Genomic DNA, 20,910 nt, shown 5'->3' with positions numbered 1-20,910 from the left:
CTTATTTTTTAAAAAACAAGTTTCATACCTTCATTGCTCATACCTAATCTATGTGCACAGTGTGCACATAGCATAAACCCTGTGCAGAATAAGCACATAGGCATTTGCTAATGGAGTTATGTTGTTATGATTTTAAAATCTATAAATCAAGTTGTTTGAATTCATTTCATTAGTATCTATATCAGTGGTTATTTTAAAAGGGCTGCTCAGATACTGCCTAGCCAGAGGGATTTGAAAGTGACTGGAAGAACTTGCTTGGATCAGAATACCTCCCTTAGGTTGCTGGGTTTTCTTCTTTCCAGTCTGAATTTTCCCATAAATGGGTTAAAATACCAAATGAGGACATAATTTCCAAAATTTTCAAATAACATGGGATACTTTATTTCCTTATATATAAGCAAGGAATGCATATAAGCATTTATCAATGGAAGTGCACATATGCTACAAGGATGAAGGATTTTCATTGGAAAGAGATCTGTGGAAAGGATCAGACAGAGGCCTAGAAGTACCGCAGTTACAATGACTTTGCCTCCTGGTCTGCCCAGGACAATCTCAACATGTCCCAGTTGTCCTAGAATAATTGTTCATGAAGCCCCCTTTCACCCTTAGAAGTATCCCAGTCTGGGCAATAAATTCTAGTCACCTGATGTGTGAGGGTCTTGAGTTAAAACTAGAGCCCAGATTTCTGAGGCCCTTTAGCCTCTGCAAGGCACTGAAGAGGAATTATTGTAAGCGCTGGAACTGGAACTCATCTCTCCTGACTCCTAAATCAATGCTCTTTTTTTTTTCCTGATCAGCCATTTAAAACAACACAGTTATAATTCTTGAATTGTCTCCTCTAGATTACTTTTGTCTTCTGAGAAAGGTTTGAAGACCTTTGACAATTGATGCCATCTCTACTCATTCTTACCCTTGATCCTCAGCATCTAGAACCATGCTAAAATCAAAATTAATAGTTCAATATATGCTTACTGATTGACTGATAACAAAAGAAATTATAAGCTACCATTTTATGTTCTGAAGAGCAAGTCATTGACATCTGTCAGGGATAAACTCTGAAATCTTCGCAACCTACCAAATTATTTTTATATATTTTTTCCTCTAACTTATTAACATTGTCTTCTCTTCCACCATGAGTGCAAGCAATTGGATTTCTTTTTAGATCTACTTTTACAATCACTTCCTGAGTGTGTCTACATATATAACAAGTCATCTGAGTCATGGTTGCTGGGTGGTGAGTGAGGCATATTCCAGTTAAAGGAGTCTCACTTACACATCATTGCACCCATGGCTCCAATTTGTCCCTCAGCACTATGATAAAATAGGAGAGATACAGGCCTTAGAGTGATGGGCTGCGTTGTATAATCCTGAGTTGCCATTCTCATTGTATATGTAACACAGCAGCTTCGCTCTTGCTTTCCATTAGTCAAAATCACAAATTTCAATATATGAATTCCACTACATATTAAAAATACAAGTTAAATAGGCACAATTATATGATTTTTTTCTAGTTCAGTTTTGGTTTTGTCTGAAGGAAATCTGAATTCAGACTCAAAAGGTCTTTCTTCTCCCCATAATTTCATTTTTTAAAAATTGTCCACGGTGAAGCTCCATTTAAACTTTAATATCTAGTTTGTAATGGACAAAGAAAAAAGAAAGCATCTGGGATAGGTGCCAGATCTCTTGATCTAGTTTTGTCACCTACCTAAGGACAGACAGATTTTTGATGGATCTGTTTACATGTATCTAGTCATATAACATAATGATCACATTATACTAACCTGGCACTTCTGCGCTCTTACTGCTGTGAACTGGCATAGACTCCCTTAGCATTTATCACAGCCAGGTTTCTAAAAGAAGGATTAAAATGAAAAATATATTTCATTTGAACCAAGTTTAATCTCCAATTATATCCAATTTTATGATTCAGAAATGTTGCTTTTTGTGATCAACTATGGCCAAAAAATTTTTAAGCACATATTTGGATTTAATGTGGAAATGGGTCTGAAATTAACAGCTGGCAGAGCTCACCATAGACCCAGTGATTTACATGAGACATACCCTTCAATTCAGGCAGAACAGGTAGTTACTGTATGACAGCTTGATGATCGTTGATGCCTCCTGGTAGGTGGCAAGCCATCTTTCAAAAAGTTTTTGCTTCAAACTCTCGTCACAGAAATTCACAGAGAAATAAACATATATATCCAGCTGTTTCTACAATGCAAAATGCTTATCTGACAGCATGATTATCAGTTGAAGCCATGGAATAGTTAGTTGTCAGAGGTTCTCAAGGGCAGATTTTGCAGGTTTGTGGAATTCTTACTCATTATGTGCTTGGTTCAAAAATAAGGCTTCCATCTTTAGAGTTGGGGCTTCATCCCTGAAGTGCTTTGCCTCCCATGGGCAATTGCAAAAGTATTCACTGAGAATTGCTAATAGAAAAATAAATACAAAAGACGATGAACCCATCACTTAATCCCTTCCAGAAACAGATAGGTTTCTCTGGCAATGCCAAGTGGCATCTTGAACTAATTAGATAATTCTGTACCAAAAAGTCTCTACATGAGGGGCAAACAGAGGCTTTGGGTCTTTCTGGTACAATAGACTCTTTATAGTGTTGACAAATCTCAGTTAAGTGCTTTAATTTGCCTGTGTAGACATCATTTCCCTATATATATATCTCTACTGTTACAGACCATATTTTTTTATAGATTTCCTCATTGTGACCTATAGTCAAGATTCTGCCCACATGAAACAGAGTTCAGTTTACTTGAGTTGTTTTGTTTCTTTATTTGTTTTTAATAAACTTTCTTTTAAATAATTGTAGATTTACAGAAAAGTTACCACGATAGTACAGAGTGTGCCCATATACCATTCACTTAGTTTCCCCTAACATTAACATTTTACAAAATCATGGTACATTTGTGAAAATTAAGAAATCAATATTGGCACAATGCTATTAACTAAACTACAGATTGTATTCGTATTTCACTAGTTTTTCCACTCGTGTTCTTTTTCTTTTCCAGGATCCAATCTAAGATGTCACAGCATATTTAGTCATCATGTCTCCTTAGTCTCCTTTGGCATAGGACAATTTCTCAGTCTTTCATTGTTTTACAAGATCTTAGCCCTTTTGAAGAGTACTAGACAAGTATTTTGTAAAATTTCCCTCAATTTGGTTGTCTGATTTTTTTTTTCATGATTGAACAGAGGTTATGAGTTTTGTGGGAAAATACCACAGAGCTGAGATGCCCTTCTCAATGTCTCTTAACTGTTTTAGAGCAAGAAATAAAAAGGGGGGAAAGTTCTTTTTTATTCTCTGCCACAAAGATGTAACAGTTAATAAGCAAATGGCTTAAGAAGTTGTTTAAACATGACAAATAATAGTTAGCCTGAAGTTCTAGGTTCTAAACCTGGGTCTGTTTGCTTTAAAACCTTTTCAAGCCTTTTTAGATAGATTTCAACTAAAGGACCACAGCACATCTGTGCATTACCCTCAGTTATTGAGGTGTTAAAAGAAATTTGTATTAATGATAAAGTACTAAAGCCTATACTTAATTAGCTATATCTATAAATTACAGTAGATTTAAGAATATCACCATAATAACCATAATCTTATTGACTTGCATCTAATATGCTTCCTTGAGTGGGAGGAGACATAAAGTTAGAGGTAATGTGACCATGAAAATGGCACACATTCATAGAGGCATAGCACATACACAAGCATTAGGATATATCATTGATAGGTTCATTTCGTTTTTGAAAAAAGTTGATAATTAATGTTTTAGATGAGTAATCTCAAAAAATGTTATGTTCTTTGGTAAAGATGATTTAGCATGCACCTTACTTAGTCTAGGTTCTTCCCAAAAAAGAGTCTAAGACAATGACTTCTATGCAGGGACTTTATTTTCAGAAAAGATCCCACAAAAAAAAATTGTAGTGAGAACTGGAAAAAGGAAAGCAGGAAAGGGTCAAAGGCCAACCCTAATGTGTATAGTTGGCCTGGTTACTTTGAAAGGTCAGTGAGGTCAGTCATGCTGAGAACCCTGTGAGGAGCCACGCAGAATGCACTTCAGAATCGTCCATCTGGGACAAAGAAAAGGTGAATACTTCTCCATTGGCTCCCAACTCCTCACAATGAGTGAACTTTCTTACATCTCTGGATCTGTACATGCTTGAGAATGGCGAACAGGGGTAAAGAAGGCCCAGAATTACAGGTGAGAGAGAGAGTAGCTGAAGCATGAGGCTGATGGGTTATGCCTGGGCACAGCTGGTTGCCACACAACAGAGCACAAAAGTGGAACAAGAGTGTGTGAGCTAGGACCCACAGGGGACCCTGTACCTGCCGCCAATGTGTGGGTATTCATGTATAAATCCATGTGTTACTTTCAGCCCATATGAAATATTAGTAAAGTTTATTTTGTTCTTTAGGTAAAAATTAATATAAATAGAAATCCTAGTATTTTCTTCCAACAGTCTAATGAATGGCCTTGCTAAGCCCTGGATTGCACAGAGTCCACTTTGGAGACCACTGATTTAGACTATGCAATATTCTCCTTGAATGCTTTTGAGGAAGTTTTTCCTGGCTGCTTCAAGTAGGAAAACTGAGAGTGAAAGAAATTGGAAGCAGAAAGTCCAGGGAAGAAGCTCAGTTAAATTAGACCATGGGCTTCTCTCCTCATATAACAGCAGATGCAATTAATTCCACTCCTCTAGTTAAAAATAATACAGATCTTTTTAAAGATGCATGGCATAAACACCATGATTCTCAAATTTGAGCATGCATCAAAATCACCTATGAAAGGTGATTTATAGTACCTGTGAAAACACAAATTACTGGGCCCCAATCTCAGAATTTCTGATTCAGTAGGTCTAGAGTGAGGCCTGAGAATTTTTAGATTTCCAACAAGTTCCCAGGAGATGCACATTCTGTCGGTGGGAGGGTTGGGCGGGGAGTTAAGTGATGGTGGTGGGGGTGGGGTCGCCGGGATGGGCAGGGTTAGCAAAGCCGATTTAGAGAGAGACGCCTGCTTTGAAAACCTCTGGCCTAGTAGAAAGAGCATGCATGGGCTTTGGCATTAGACAGACAAGCCTGGGTTTAAACCCCACCTCTACCACGTGCTATCATGAACTTCTCTGAGTATCATCTGTAAAATGAGAATAATTCTCACTGCATAAGGCTTTTTTAAGGAGGGGGAGATGACATTTACAGAGTGCCCAGTAGAGTGTTGGGCACACTAAAGGTTACAATAAGTTATCATCAGTAAAATTAAAAGAACTAATATCATAGATTACTTTAGCAAATAATTTTAGAGCAACAAAAAGTAACTGAACAAATTTAACAGTAACTTGGCAGAATAACATCTTTCTAGACCAGGTGCTTCTTTGAAAAATTGAGGATAATAGAGGACTAGCACTAAAATTTCAGTTTTCATAATCAGTTAAGGATTGTCCTATTACTATTTATGTCTCTAGATTCTCCTCACTTCCCAACTTTCTACTATTAGCTCCTTCATTGAAGTGATTGGAGAGAGAGAGAGAGATGGCCCCAGGGCCTGAGCACCAACCCACAGAGCAGCATTCCACAGCCCTGATCACCAGGCAGAGTTTCCAGTGGGTGGAACACACCTTTGTTGATCTCTCCCTTGTTTTTACAAAAATAGGAAAATAAAACCTGCCAAATACCCTATGGAGCTCTAGCTAAATGTTTTGAATGTTAGAACATAAAATATTCCAGATTGTCCAGTCTGTCAGCAATAATTTCAACTCTACGTTTTCTTTAAAATGGCTCTATCCATCCTAAAATTATTTTTACCACGTTGATTTGCTCATCTATAAATGTATGCTGCTTAAGTAGTAGTTTAATGTAAATTTTAACGAATGCTATGAATCAGTGCCTAATTTGCACATTTTCTTAATTACCTGTGGTTTAGGATAATCCATCCAAGATGTTCCCTATTACTCTGGATAATTAAGAGCTGACCTATTTTCAAATTTTTTGCAGCCCAAATAGAATGAATTCCAGTCAATTTTCTTTCCTAATAGAAAGACCATAATTTATTTAAACAGTCTATCAGACATAATTGGAATGCAAAATCTTGGGATGAAAATTGACTTTCAAAGGTCATAGAATTCATCCCTCTACCCTTGCATAGACTGACAAACCTGCTAAAGGAGAATATATTCTATTTTTTACAGCATATTTGTAAAATTTAGCCAAGAATGTGTGCCAAGCAACCTAAGGAGCGACCTGTTTCTACCTCTTCACCATTTGAGTTCTTGAACTAAAGAAAGGTCAATCAGAGTAATTGCCAGTACACACACACACACACACACACACACACACACACACACACACACACACACANACACACACACACACACACACACACACACACACACACACACACACACACACATATATACACACACACAGGTTTGCCCCTGAAGATTCATACAGCATGGAGTGCACTACTCCCAAAAATTATTTTTCTTTGGGTACATTTCAGTGTTTATATACCTGGAGAAGGAGCAGGTGTTCCCCTGTGAGATTTCTGCCCACTCTAAACAAACAAACAAAAACGTTGAATTTAAATTGTGGGTCATATTCCTCATTGACAAGGTTCAGGCACAGTTTGGCCATAGACTCTTCCCTGGCTTGGTAATGGAGAATTTTTTCAACCTGTCCTGTTCCATTCTATATCTCTTTTTTTGTTAAGGACCTTAGATCTGCAATAGTTGCTTAAAGCTTCTCTCAGTTCTTCCTCAAGACTGGTCTCAGTTTCTATAGCATTGTTCTCCTGGGTTTCCTTACAAACTTCTTGCAACACTTCCTCCTGGAATCTGCCTATCACGTCATTTACTTCTTTCTGTCCATACCTGGAAAACCATCTCTACCTATAAGTTCACTTTCTAGAATACAGACGCCTTCTTTTGCCCTCCTTCCATTGAGCCAAATATACCTACTTGCCATCCTCTGCTTGTTCAGGCTCCCCATCTCGAAGACTAGGTCAGGAGACCTTGCCTCAGAGGGCCTGTGACTTATCATTAAGCTGCATATGGAGTGCTGATGCACTGAGCCTATCCTTCAGTTCCCCTAACCTACCCACAGTCTTCCGCATCTCAGCTGTGGCAACTCCTTTTTGTCTGTTGCTTAAACCAACAACCTGAGTCATCCATGATGCCTCTCTTTCACATCATACACCCAACCTATACTCTCAAAATACTAAATATTTTTTGGTGGATTGAAATATGAATATGAATTTCTTCTATCCCGCTATGCAGGTCCCTTTGCAATGTGACTTTGCTGCTTCTCCCATCCAGAGATGGAATCTACTTCCCCTCCCTTTATATCTGGACTGCCCTTGTGACTTGTTTTGAAAAACAGTATGTAGTGAAAATGATAATTTGTGACTTTGAAGTAGGTACTTTGTAGCTTCCACATTCCTTCTCCTGGAATATTGCCCTGAAGCCACCACATAAGGCAGCTGATTCAGTGCTGGAGGATGAGCGGCTGGGTGGAAGACACCAAGGATCCCTGGCATGTGAGGAAGCCCATCTTAGACCTTTGACACAGCCAGCCTTCCAGCGAATGTAGCCACACAGGTGAGTTCAAAAGAAACCATCAGAGGAACCATCTGGCCAACTCACAGAATTATGATAAATAATAAATTATTTTAAGCCAATATGTTTTGGGGTATGTTACCCAGCCACTTCTCACCACCTGCATTGCTGCCATTTTGAATGGAACTGCCGACCAGAATTACTTCAGTAGCTTCTTACTTGACATCCTTACCTTTGCCCTCGGCCTCTACAGTCTCTTATCCATACAGCACCCAAAGCGATCCCTTCAAAACATAAGCCAGAGCATGTCACTCATCTGCTCCAAATCGCAAAGTCTCCTAGTTTACTCAGAGTGAAATCCCAGGTACTTACAGTGTCCTGCATTGTAAACCTTACATGGTTTAGCCCCATCATCATCTCTCTGACATCTCTATGTAGTCTCCCTTACTCACTCAACGTCAGCCACAACAGCCCCCTTCTGTTCCTAAACACACCAGAAATGCCCCTCTGCCTGCAGTGCTCTTCTTCCAGATACGTCCATGTGGAACTCACTTGCCTTCTTCAAATCTTTGCTCAAATATTTGAATGAAGCCAATCCTGACCACCTCATTTAAAATTTCATTTTGCATTTGCATCCTGCCCAGGACTCCCAATCGCCCATACCTTCCTATATCTCTTATCACCTTCTATTATTCTAGAGAATTAATTTACTCTTTTTTTAAAAAAGATTTTATTGGGGAATTGGGAGAGGGAACAGCGTTGGGGAATTGGGGAAAGGGAACAGACAAGTTGCTGTCCTTTTGTTCTTCAGTCTAGTTGTGGAGGACGTCGCTTCACTGGTCCATGTTGGTATTGCGATCATTGTGCTCTTCCCAACTAAAGCAGATCAGTTGATGGCCGTCCAATGGCCGCTCACGGCGGCTGCTGGCCACTCACGTTGGCTGTCAGCCACTCATGGTAGCTTACAGCAGCCCACTGCAGCCCCACTGCAGCCTACGCCATCGCCGGCAACTCACGGCAGCCCAGCTCCAGGTTGAGCTGTTGTTCACCATCTTAGCTAAAGAGGGCACAGCATCGTTGGTCCATGTGGGATCCGAGCTGGCAGCCCTGCTGCTCAGAGCTCACGCTCCCAAGCCAAGTCTTAACCAACGAGCCACTCGGCCGGCCCTTACTTTACTCTTTATGTTTATTGTCTATCTTCCTCCAAGAAGGAAGAGCTTTATGTCTATTTTGTTCCCTGATTCCTGGCATAGAGATCATGCTGGATAAATATTTGTGAATGAATGTTCATTATTTACAGAAAAGGTCATCAGGATCTTTGATAATCCATTTCAAATTTTAACAAATCTTAGTGATTTTCAGAAACTCCACAAATGTTTTAGTTGAATTTCCTTTATAAAATATGCTTTTGCCACTTTGAAAGATGGCATGGAAAACACACATACTCAAATATGGTATTGACTAAATTTTGTGTTAATTAAAACAGCCTAGTAACTGAATTGAAGCATGGCTGCTGTTCCTTCCTATTTTTCCACTCTACACTTTCTGCCTTATAGCCCCTCGGCTCAGGCGAGCCTCAGCTCTCCCCAGTAAGGCACCCACAGAGCTGCCCCACCACCTGCGGTCTAATGAGCTTGGGTGCTGCAGGTGACTGCTAACATTGTTCTCCAAGGAAATGAGGGAGGAAGCCAAGAAGAAAGAAAAATCAGTGAACCAGATACAGCACCTGGAAACCAAAAGGAGGCAAGTGAATTTTCACAATGATGACAAAGGGAAGGACCAAACGCACCCAGCAGGAATGCACTCTACATATCTTCAGGAAAAAAAAAAAAAAAAGAGGTGGAGCTAATCAACTGACAGATTTGATCATGTGGAAAATTGTATTGAGAGGCATTTTACAAAACTGTTGGAAGACACTTCATGTACGGTGTAGATGCCTGACCACTGCAGTGTGCACCTTAAGCTGAAGCTGAATAATATTGTGTGTGAACTATAATTTTATATATATATATATATATATATATATATATATATATATATAGTCATGGGATATGAAGTATAGGATAGGGAATAGAGTCAATGGAATTGTAATAGATATATACGATGTCAGAGGGGCAATAGATTGGGGGAGTGGTGTTATCACTTTATGAGGGGTGAAATGTCTAACTATTACATAACTATTACATTGTTTTGTGCACCTGAAACTAATAATAATAATAATAATAATAATAATAATAATAATAATAAAAACTGTTGGAGGATGTGGGGAGGACCCAGTCTTAGTCTGAAGGAAAGTAGGCTAAAGAAAAAACTGAAACAATTATTAGCTACAGAAAAAAATGAAAATGCTGTACTTGAAATAAACATAATAAAAAGCATTCCCTTATCTAGAAAAATCCTTACAGCAAACATCATATGTAATGGTAAAATATTTAAACTATTCTCCTTGAAATCAATAATGATACACAGATGTTTGCTACTTCATCTATTCAGTTGTGAACTAGAGATCCTAGCTAACACAATAATTCAACGAAAAGAAATAAAAGGTATAAAGATCAGAAGGAAAAAATGTTATTGCCATTATTTGTAAACAACATAGTTTTATACATAGAAAATCCAAAAGAATTCTACAGGCAAAATATGAAAATTAGCAAGCAAATTTAGAAAAGTCTCTAGATATAAAGTCAATGTACAAAAAAAATTGTATTTCTATGTCCAAGCAACAAGCAATAGAAAAATAAATTTTTTAAATTCTACCCGTCTATGAAAAGCTATAAAATACTAGGAATAAATCTAATGTCCATTATAAAAGATTTCTGCCTAGCAAGTATTTATAAGAGAAATTAAAACTACTTATACAAATGATAAAATGTACCAACCATGTTTGTGGATTGGAGAACTCAATAGTGTAAAGTTTCAGCTCTCCTCAAATTGCTCTATAGATTAAATGCAATTCCAACTAAAATCCCAGCAGGATTTTGTTGTCATTGTCGGTATTAACAAGCTGATTCTAAAATTTTATGGACATAAAAAGGCCTCAGAATACTCAGAACAAACTTGGAGAAAAATTGTCAGAAGACTTTCAGATAGCAAGAATTAATATTAAGTCACTAATTAAGACAGTGTAAAATAGATGTAAGGATAGACAAACAGAAAAATGAAACAAGATAGAGCCCAGACACAGACACACAAATGTACAGTTGGCTAATGTATGACAAAAGTGTCGCTACAGTGTAATGGGAAAGAAAGGCCTTTTCAATAAATGGTATTATCTACAATAAAACAATTAATAAAATAAAATTTTTTTGAAAAAAGAATTCCAGGGCTGGCCGAGTGGCTCAGTTGGTTGAGTTAGCTTAAGAGTGCGAGCTCTGAGCAACAAGGCCGCTGGTTCGATTCCCACATGGGCCAGTGATGCTGTGCCCAAGCTGAGCTGCCACTGAGCTGCCAACAGGTGGCAGGATGGCTCAGCTGGTGTAACAACAAGACTGCCTGTTCGATGGTGGCTATGCCTACCTGCAACTAAGACTGAACTCGGCACCTTGAGCTGAGCTGCCACCCAGATGGCTCAATGGATAGAGCATGTGCCCTTAACAACAAGGCTTGCTGGTTTGACTCCCACATGGGATGGTGACTACACGCACCAGCAACTAAGATTGAACACAGCACCTTGAACTTAGAGGCCACGAGCTGCCAATGGGCAGCCAGATGGCGACTGGTGCCCTCCACAACAAAAATTGAAGAACAACAATTTGGCTGGTCCCTTTCCCCAATTCCCCAACACTGTTCCCCTCCCCTAATTCCCCAATAAAAATCTTTAAAAAAAAATCACAGGATAATCAGGACAAAAGACAATGTAACAGAAAAAGAAACAGTGTTTTAGTGTTTAGTGCTCTGGACAACTGCTTCATCATCTGCAGATAAGGTGCATTTTTTGATCCTAAGAAATGAACTCATTGCATCTGCTTTCTTTTTAGGCTGGTCATGGTTTTTGCAGGAAAGGGACCAGTAGGTATGTAAAACATTTTCAGGTAAAGAGGGCTCTAGAGACATTTAGGTGGATATATTTTGCTGAAATTTGGTACCTCTCTTGACAAATTCTAGCAGTTATGAAAACTTACTCCGCTCTCCCTCTAAAGCATTCCTGGTTCTTCATGATGCTAGAAGAAATACTCTTTATTCTATTATTTCTTAGAATGACACTTAAAGGGTAAATATGTACAAATCTGAAATATTAACATCTGTGTAAAGCAGGTTTTTTATTTACCGGTGTCTTTTTAAAAGCAACACTATCATCTGTTCATTTCAGTTTATTTTTTAACTCACTTTTTCTTATTTAAACCATTTGTTGGGGTAATAAGAGAAAGTCTTTAGTTCCAAATTTAAGACCAAATAAAGAATGATTTCTGTTCTCTTCACCCCATTGCCAGTGAGTTCCCAATCAAATTGAACAGTGTTTTGAGAATTCATCAAAGGAATTCAAAAAGAATGAAATTTAAATAATTCTGATTTTCCTCTATCTAAACTCATAAAATTAACTTTGAAACCCTCCTGAACTTCTGCATATTTCAAATTCTAGTACCTAGTACAGTGCCATGCTCTCTGAAGGCAGTCAAAAACATTAACGGAATTGAACATAAATTTAATTTGAAGTCTTCAAGGGAACTAAATTTACCACTGTTTGTAGCTTTTCTCTTTACATCAAGGAGTCTGTTCCCTGGATGTATTGTAAATTAATTTCAAAACTTAATGTTTAAATGAAAGCATAGCAACTCAGTAATACACAGCTTGACAAAGCTGAAAATAAAAAGTTTCCCTGTGATAATCAAACTGCTTTGGTACCTTGCAATAATTCTCAGTTAGAAAATCAAATAGATAATAGTCTATGTGTTTAGCGTATTCTAGTCATCACAATAATAGATCTTTAAAAACGGGTTCCAAAGGGAAATGCTATTGAGTATTTCATCGATTCACAGGAACAGTTTTGTTGGGGAATATTCACGGAGCCTGTGCCACAAAGTGCATTTATATAAAAGGCAACAGCTACTCAAATTATCTTTGACTAAATCTGAAATAGTAATGACAATAGTAATGACATAATAGTAATTTCCTCTACCTTTGTCTTTACTTGACTGTATTTTTGATGAATAGCTTATTCTCCAGAACTAATCATCTTCTTTATGAAACAGAAGATGAACAGAACTGGAAAAAGAAGTTCTGTCTATCCTGAGGACTGAAGAACAAGACATTTCCTCCTCGCTCTTCCTTGTTCTTGTTCTCTGTCCTCAAGTCTCTTTTTTGTCCTCCTTGAGGTATCAGGAAAAGAGAAGAGGAAGGAAAACTGTTCTTGCATGGAAGGAGAAGATTTTGTAAATGTGCAAAAGTGGGCCTAGACAAATTTTCCACACTGATTTTCTGGTTCCAGTATAAAAGGTCAAATATTGAAGAATGAGAGTCTCTCCACCCTGAGGTGCAAATTGCCCAGGAGAAAGAAAAGAACTAGGCGTTCTCACTTTAATCTGAGGCAAAACAATGAGAACAATCTAGGACTTGGAAGAGGACAAGAAAGAGAAATATTAGTTAGATAGTCCCACCGCTTTTTCAGGAGTTCTTATAATTCAGAGAATCACTCCTTCTTGTAAAGAAAAATGTCTATGTAACAGAGGTGTGTCCATAACTGTGGCAGTCTCTCTTTTTATCTCAAGCCCACTTAAAGCAGGCTGGTCTCAAAAGCAAATCCAACTCCACAAGCCATTAGTGAGTGTTTTAGATTTACTGAAAATTGTGTGAGGAGTTTGGGAAATGGCATACTATATGTAAAAGTGACTTTTAAATCCCTATTAAATATCTCTGTGGTACCCTCCTGAAGTAGCCAGCCTCCAAGATGGCCCCCAACAATCCGTATCTCCTGGCATCCATGCCTTCATGTAGTCTCCTTCCACACTGAATCAGAACTGGCTCTGAGTGATCAACAGTATATGGTAGAAGCAATGGTGTACTGCTTCTGAGGCTATTGTAAAAGGCATTATAGTTTCCAACTTGGCCTCTTGGATTGCCTGCTATGTCATGTGGACCTCAAGTAGCTCCATGGAGTGGCCCATATGGAGAAGAACTGAGGCCTCCAGCCAACAACCAGCACTAATTTACTGGCTAAGCTACTGGGTCTTCCAGCCCAGTCAAAGCTTCAGATGACTGCAGCCCCAGCCAGCATATGACTGAAACTGCATGAGAGACCCCAAGTAAGAATTGCCCAGCCAAGCCTAATTCACCAAATTCCTGACTCACAGAATCTAGTAGCATAATGAATGATTACTTTATGGCACTAAATTTGGGAATGATTTACATGCAGCATTAAATAACTAGAGCACTTACAACTTTCCTCTCTGGCTGCCACCTACTTCTTCTTTTTCATCTTTTCCTTATGTGACTTCTCTGCACCTTTTTCTGCCTCCTAAATCTTTAGTCCCAGTCCCATCCCTCTCTGTCTGCCATTTTTATGCAGAAAAATTTAGCTATTTCATAGTCTCTAACTCCTCTTAGTAGATCCAGCTATCCTTTTTCTTAATAAGAATATCCTTTCTCTTTAATAACATCAAATGATTTCCTGAGTAATTTATTTTCCTTCTACATACAGAGGATCTATCCACAGTTTCAGTTTCTGTGGTTTTAGTTACCTGAAGTCTGAAAATAATAAAAAATTCCAAAACTAGACAATTCATAAGTTTTAAAGTGCACACCTGTCTAAGTAGTGCATCATGCCTTTGTCCAGGTCTCCGTTCAATATATTCTCCATATTTAAAAACATCTCTCCAGAAAATTAAGTGAAATTCTAATATATAATTTCTATTTTTCTATTTTCTACATAATTTATATTTTTCTGTTGACTTCATAAAATTACATATTCACTCTAAGAGAGTGCATATATTTTTTTTTTAGGTTACACTTGAGCTAACAACTCTTTACCAAAAAAAAAATACATTTGTAAAATAAAAATAACCAAAATAATAACAGATCTCAAGTGAATAATGGGTACTAAAAGTACTCATTATTTTACTATAAATGTCACAAACTAAAGTGAAAATGTCATACAGCCTCAGAAACTGTACAAACATGATTATTTGCTTGCAAATTGCCTGTTTTAACCACCTTCAAACTCCTTTAAAACTCCTTAATTTCTTTCATCATTTCCTTATGTAAATTTGTACCATTATATCTGATATTTTGCCACTTTGTCCATTAACTTTGCTATCCCAGGTGCATACTACATCAACTGACTGTCAATTTTTTACATGCATACATAAGTGAAAGCCAACCATTTACCAAACTATGGTAGTAACAAGAATGGTTAGAAAAATAAGACATAGCCCTTTCATTACAGAGTCATATGGGAATGGATGAGAGACTACATCACAATAATTCCTATCTAGAGATATATAACTATCAGTAAAGCCAACCACACTCTTTAAAAAGGCAAAGCTTTTGAATGATAGGTTAACCTCGCCTTCACACACACATGCAAATATAGGACTAATTGGTACATGGGAAATAAGTTCAATCATGCTCAGAATTAAAGAAATGCAAACCTTAAAAATTAGATATAATTTTTTTAGCCTTCAGATTGGCACAGATCAAAAAGTTTTAAAGGGCCGGCCGAGTGGAGCGATGGTTAAGAACTGGCTTGGGACACCAGAGGGCCCCGGTTCAGATCCCACATATGAGGGCCAGTGACACTGCCCTCTACAGCTAAGATGCTGAACAACAGCTCAACCTGGAGCTGGGCTGCCCTGAGTTGCTGGCGTTGGCATAGGCTGCAGCCCCTGTGGCAGGGGTTTGCCATGGGCTACCGTGTGTAGCCAGCAGCCAGCGTGAGCGGCCAGCAGCCACAGTGAGCAGCCGTCCAGAAGCCAGCGACTGATCTGCCTCGCCCAGGAGGAGCGCAATGATGGTGCCAACTTGGGTCAGTGAAGCAACGTCCTCCACAACTAGATTGAAGAACAAAAGAACAGCAACTTGTCTGTTCCCCTTCCCCCAATTCCCCAGCACTGTTCCCATCCCCCCAATTCCCCAATAAACATCTTTAAAAAAAAGTTTTAAAGTATAAAACGTTAGCCAAAGTGAAGAGAAATAGGCACTCTCATATTCTTCTGTTCAAAGTATAAATATGGCAGCTTCATATTTTTGAACACAAATATTCCTTGTCCCATAAATTTCTCTATTAGGAATCTATCTTACAGACACAAATTTATGTCACAAAATTATGTCATGGTATATTCATAGGTACATTCACCTTATTATCTGTGTAATAATATTGGGTTTTTGGAAAAGTCATGATGCATTTTTGCAACGAAAAACATAGAAAAAAATACGTCATGACTTTTCCAACAACCCAATAGTTAAAAAATAAAACAGACACAATCAGTGGTATCTGGTTAATTCATTATTAGATGCATGCAAATAGAATATTATGCAACCATTAAACAAAAATCAAATATATCTGCTTTTGCTTGAAAAAAAAAATCCCCTAAATATGGTATTGAGTGAAATCTGCTGTGAAACAATAAAATCCTGTCTGTGACATTTTAAAGCATGTGTGTGTGTGTGTGTGTGTGTGTGTATGCCTGTGTAAAGAGAGTACATATATAGTATATTAAAAGCTATATGTATATTATATATAATATATGTTTACTCTCTATATGGTATATATTACAATATAAATGTAATATACAGTCATTCCTCAGTATCCTTAGGGATTGGTTCCAGGACTTTCTGCTGATATTAAAATCCTTAGATGCTCAAGTCTCATATAAAATGGCATAGCATTTTCATATAACCTATGCATATCCTTCCATATACTTTAAATTACCTCTAGATTACTTATAATACATATTATAGTGTATATGTTATGTATGTAAATAGTTGTTATACTGTATTGTTTAAGGAATAATGACAAGAAAAAATCTGAACACGTTCAGTACAGACACAACCATCATAGGCCTAACTACAAACTACACATCACCAACAATGTCATTTTTTAAAAAACTTTATTGGGGAACAGTGTGTGTTTTCCAGGATCCATCAGCTCCAAGTCAAGTCATTGTTTTCAATCTAGTTGTGGAGGACGCAGCTGATCTCCCAGCGAAATCGTTGTCTTCAATCTCATTGTGGAGGGCGCATCTCACTGGCCCATGTGGGAACTGAACCGGCAACCTCAGTGTTAATAGCCCACACTTTATTCATCTGAGCTAACCGGCTGCCCAATGTCAGTTTTTAAACTATATTTTTCATCTATGTTTGGTTTCATTCATAAATGCAGAACCCATGGATACAAAGGGATTACTATATAATATATACACACTAAATATATACTATATATACTAGATAGTATATATCTATATTATATAGGTAGTATATGTATATGGTTGATAGAGGGTATATATGTAGCTGGAAATATATATATATATATATATATATATATATATATATATATATATATATATATACATATATGTAGAGGAACTAATTCTAATTTTTTATCTTTCTGTTTCTTTTAAATATTCAGCATGTATGTATAACTTTTATATAAAAATGAAAGCTCAGAAAGAATTCTGAAAGTAACAACAGAACACTAGGAAGATGTCAGACCCACTCACTCATTTATTCTGAAATATAAGCTCTGTAATTATTGAGTACTGACATATCCAATCTCTCCTTAGTAATAGAGGCTTCCCCAGTGTTTCCTGGGATGTGGCGTTGTCTGGCAATTAACTAATGTCCAATAATGGTCTATAAATTAGTAGATTCATCACATATGCAGCTTCTGCCACCAAACTAATGGTTTGTTTCAAAAGATTGGCTGATATCTCCATTAGAGGTTCTTTTGTTTCTAAACAGCATTTATTGTGCTTAGCAAGTGCCCCAGCATGGGTGTTTGCTGGCTGGAACTTCTTGATACCTACAATAGAAACACTGTGCTCTATAGCATAAGGTAATAGCAGGGGACTGTAAAAAATGGCCCAAGATTCTGAAAGTTCAGGGGGGTTCCATTGTAGACCAGGCCTATGGCTTAACTTGCTTCCCCTTGTTAGTCTGCCACTGCCATCCATCCATCCACCATCCATCCATCCATCTATCCATCCATCCATCCATCCATCCATCCATCCGTCTGTCAATCCACCATCTATTCACCCACCATCCATCCACCCATTCATTCAGCAGGCGGTTGCTGAGTACACACTATGTTCATATAGTGCTCTAGGTACTAGAAATGACTAAAACCACTGAAAATCCTGCCTCATGGAACTTATATTCTAGTGGAATGATAGATAAAAGCTGAAATTTAAAAATAGTTTATTTAGACCATCTTTGATGGTGATAAGTGTTTGAAGGAAATGAAGCAGGGGAAGAGGTGCAATTTCAAATAGATGGTCTGGGAAGTGCTTCCTGAGAAGGTGATCTTCAAGTGAAGGAGGCTATGGAGCAAGCCTAGAGATGTATGAGAAGAAGAAAGTTCCAGACAAGGCAAATAGCAAGGGGACAAGCCCTTCCTTGAGATTGTACCTGGAACATTTGGAGAACAGCAAGAAAGCGAGTAAGCAATAAGATGAGGGGGAAAACACCTGGTGGGCAAAGGTGAGCTTACACTAGGTAAGGCCTTATAGGCCACATAAGAACTTGGGCCTTTTCTCCTGGTAACATGAAAAGATATTGAAAAATTTGAGCCATGAAGCAACATGACATGACTTATATTTTTAAAGAATCATTCTAGCTCAGTGGTTCTCAATTTGAGGTTATTCTCCCACTGCCATCAGTCAGGGGACATTTGGCAATGCCTGGGGACATTTTTGATTACACAACTTGGGATAGGATGGTGTGCTACTGGCATCTAATGAGTAAGGACCAGAGATGCTGCTAAGCATCCTACAACCCCCCACAACAAAGAAATATCTATCCCCAAATGTCAATAATGCCCAGATTGAGAAAACCTGTGCTGGGCTGTGAGTATCACACAGGGCAGGCAGGGGAGACACCAGGAAGCAAACAGGTTATTGATACAAACCAGACCACAGAGGATGGCTTGGAGCAGCTGGTAGAGGTGATGATAAATGGTTAGTTTCTAAATGATCTGTGAGCATAGCTTCCACGTGACTTGTAAATGATTGGATATAAGGTATAACAAAAAAAGAGGAGTCCATGGTGAGAGAGAGGTTTTTGGTCTTAGTCTGCCACTTGAACCTTCTCTTCTCATAATCCCGGTGTTCTGCACTCACTCCATGCTCCAAACCTCCCTGTCCTCCCCATTCATGCTACCACACTTTGCCCTGCCACATCCAGCTGCAGACCAAGGCTTCTAATTTTCACCCTCAGTGTCACACTGCATTCCACACCTTTCCTGTTCCAACACTGTGCTAGATCACATCTGCTCAGTCCACACCCAGACCCTTCAACACCATTTCTCACTTTATCACACTACTGATCCAGAGTTCTTTGCTCCACATGTCAAATCCTCAAACATTGTTGCAGTGAAGACTCACCATTTTAATTTCTAAATCTTCTCTTCCTTTCCCCTTCCATTCTAAACATGCTGACTTTGCCATCTCCTACATGGGCTTCATTTCATTCCCTCCCTCTGGAATTCCCTCTCCCTTCTAACCTCCAAAATGGTTTTGGAATCTCACCTATTACAAAACCTAGCTCAATCGATGCCCATCTTCCTAAGCCTTCCACAATTCAATCTGGATAATTCTGTTTACATCTTTACTGCAAACTTGGCTAGATGATTGCTGGTAGGCTGCTTTGAAAATTATTGTTCTGTTGACTTCTCTGCATGTGCCAGAATATTTTGTAAGTTTCATGACCTAAAAAAGAATCCTATCTTCTATTTCCTTTGTACCACTTCCTGGAGATTCTATATAGTGTTATCCATACAGGCAATATGAATTAAATGCTTTGATGTACTGACTGATGAAAGAAATGCTGACTTATATTTATCATACAGGAACATTTTGTGTAATAAAAAAATTTTAAAAGACTCATGATTGTCTGGATAAATGACGTAAAAAATGTGCCTACTTAAGGCACATTAAGTGCTCACTTTCTCTAGTAAAACAAAGAATTTCCCACCAAAAGAAATAAAATAACACAACGCCAACAGAATTAGAAATATATTGAATGAGTGGAATGCTTAACACAGAAGATGGAGAATATTGGTGGGAGAGGATGATATCGAATAAATGTGCAGACATTGTATGAATTCTTGGTTTAGGTATTATCTGGCTAAACAGCTAATGAGAACAATTGCAGGCACAAGTCAACAAAGGGAAAATGCCAGTCAGCTTGCTCGAGTCCTTTACAGTAGTGTTCTCGACGGTTCCTATAGGCAGAATGAGAGTAGGCAGCAGATTTTAACAGGAGCATAGCCTCAGGTCTTACACAATCATTCCTAAGGAGGCACCTTTTTGCCTCAGACACATAGAAGAGTCCTCTAATAACCTGGACTCCTCTCCCTGAGTTATCTTGTCCTCCACCTACTTCTGCCATCACTCCCATGGCTACACCTCAATAATGCCATTATCAACAAATGCCACTCGGGGTGACTGGTTAGCTCAGTTGGTTAGAGCACGGTGCTGATAACACCAAGGATGCCGGTTCGATCCCTGAATGGCCCACTGTGAGCTGCGCCCTCCCTAACGAGTCAACTATGCCATTGCAGCATGAAAGCAATGTGTACCTAATGACCATGGCTGTTCCCCAATAAAATTTCTTTTTTTAAATGCCACTCGGCTGTCCTATCATAGCCTCTGAATTGATCTCCCTGCTTTCCCCGTGCTCCTCTGTAGTCCATTCTCAATGCAGCAGCCAGAGTGATGAAACAAAGTCAGATCATGCTACTCCTGCCTGAAACCCCTCAATAGCTCACGTCTCACTCAGGGAATAAGACAAGGTCTTACAAGTTCTAGACCTCTCTCATTCCTCTGGTCTCACCTTCTACTACTCCTCGTCACTCACTCTGCTCTAACCACACTGACCTTGGTGTTCTCCCAGCACGCCCAGCCTCAAGGCCTCTGTAATTGCTATTCCCTCTGATTAAACAGCTCTTCCCCAAAATAACTCACTTCAGTATGGGTCACTTCAGTTTTCCCTGTTCATCCTATTTAATGAAATTTTACTTCCCACAGTGTTCCTTTTCCTCTGCCCCTGTTTTATTTTTCTTTATAATACATCTTACCCGCAATATAATGTACTTATTTTTATTATTTACTGTCTCTCCCTCCACTAAAATATAAGCTCCCATAGGACAGGGATTTTTGTATGTTTCCTTCGTTCCTATTTGCTCAGCACCCAGAACAA

The sequence above is a fragment of the Hipposideros armiger genome, unplaced genomic scaffold (genome assembly GCF_001890085.2).
Source record: "Hipposideros armiger isolate ML-2016 unplaced genomic scaffold, ASM189008v1 scaffold_243, whole genome shotgun sequence".
NCBI lineage: Eukaryota > Metazoa > Chordata > Mammalia > Chiroptera > Hipposideridae > Hipposideros > Hipposideros armiger.
The sequence above is the reverse complement of the archived record's forward strand: the minus strand, read 5'-3'. Positions refer to the sequence as shown.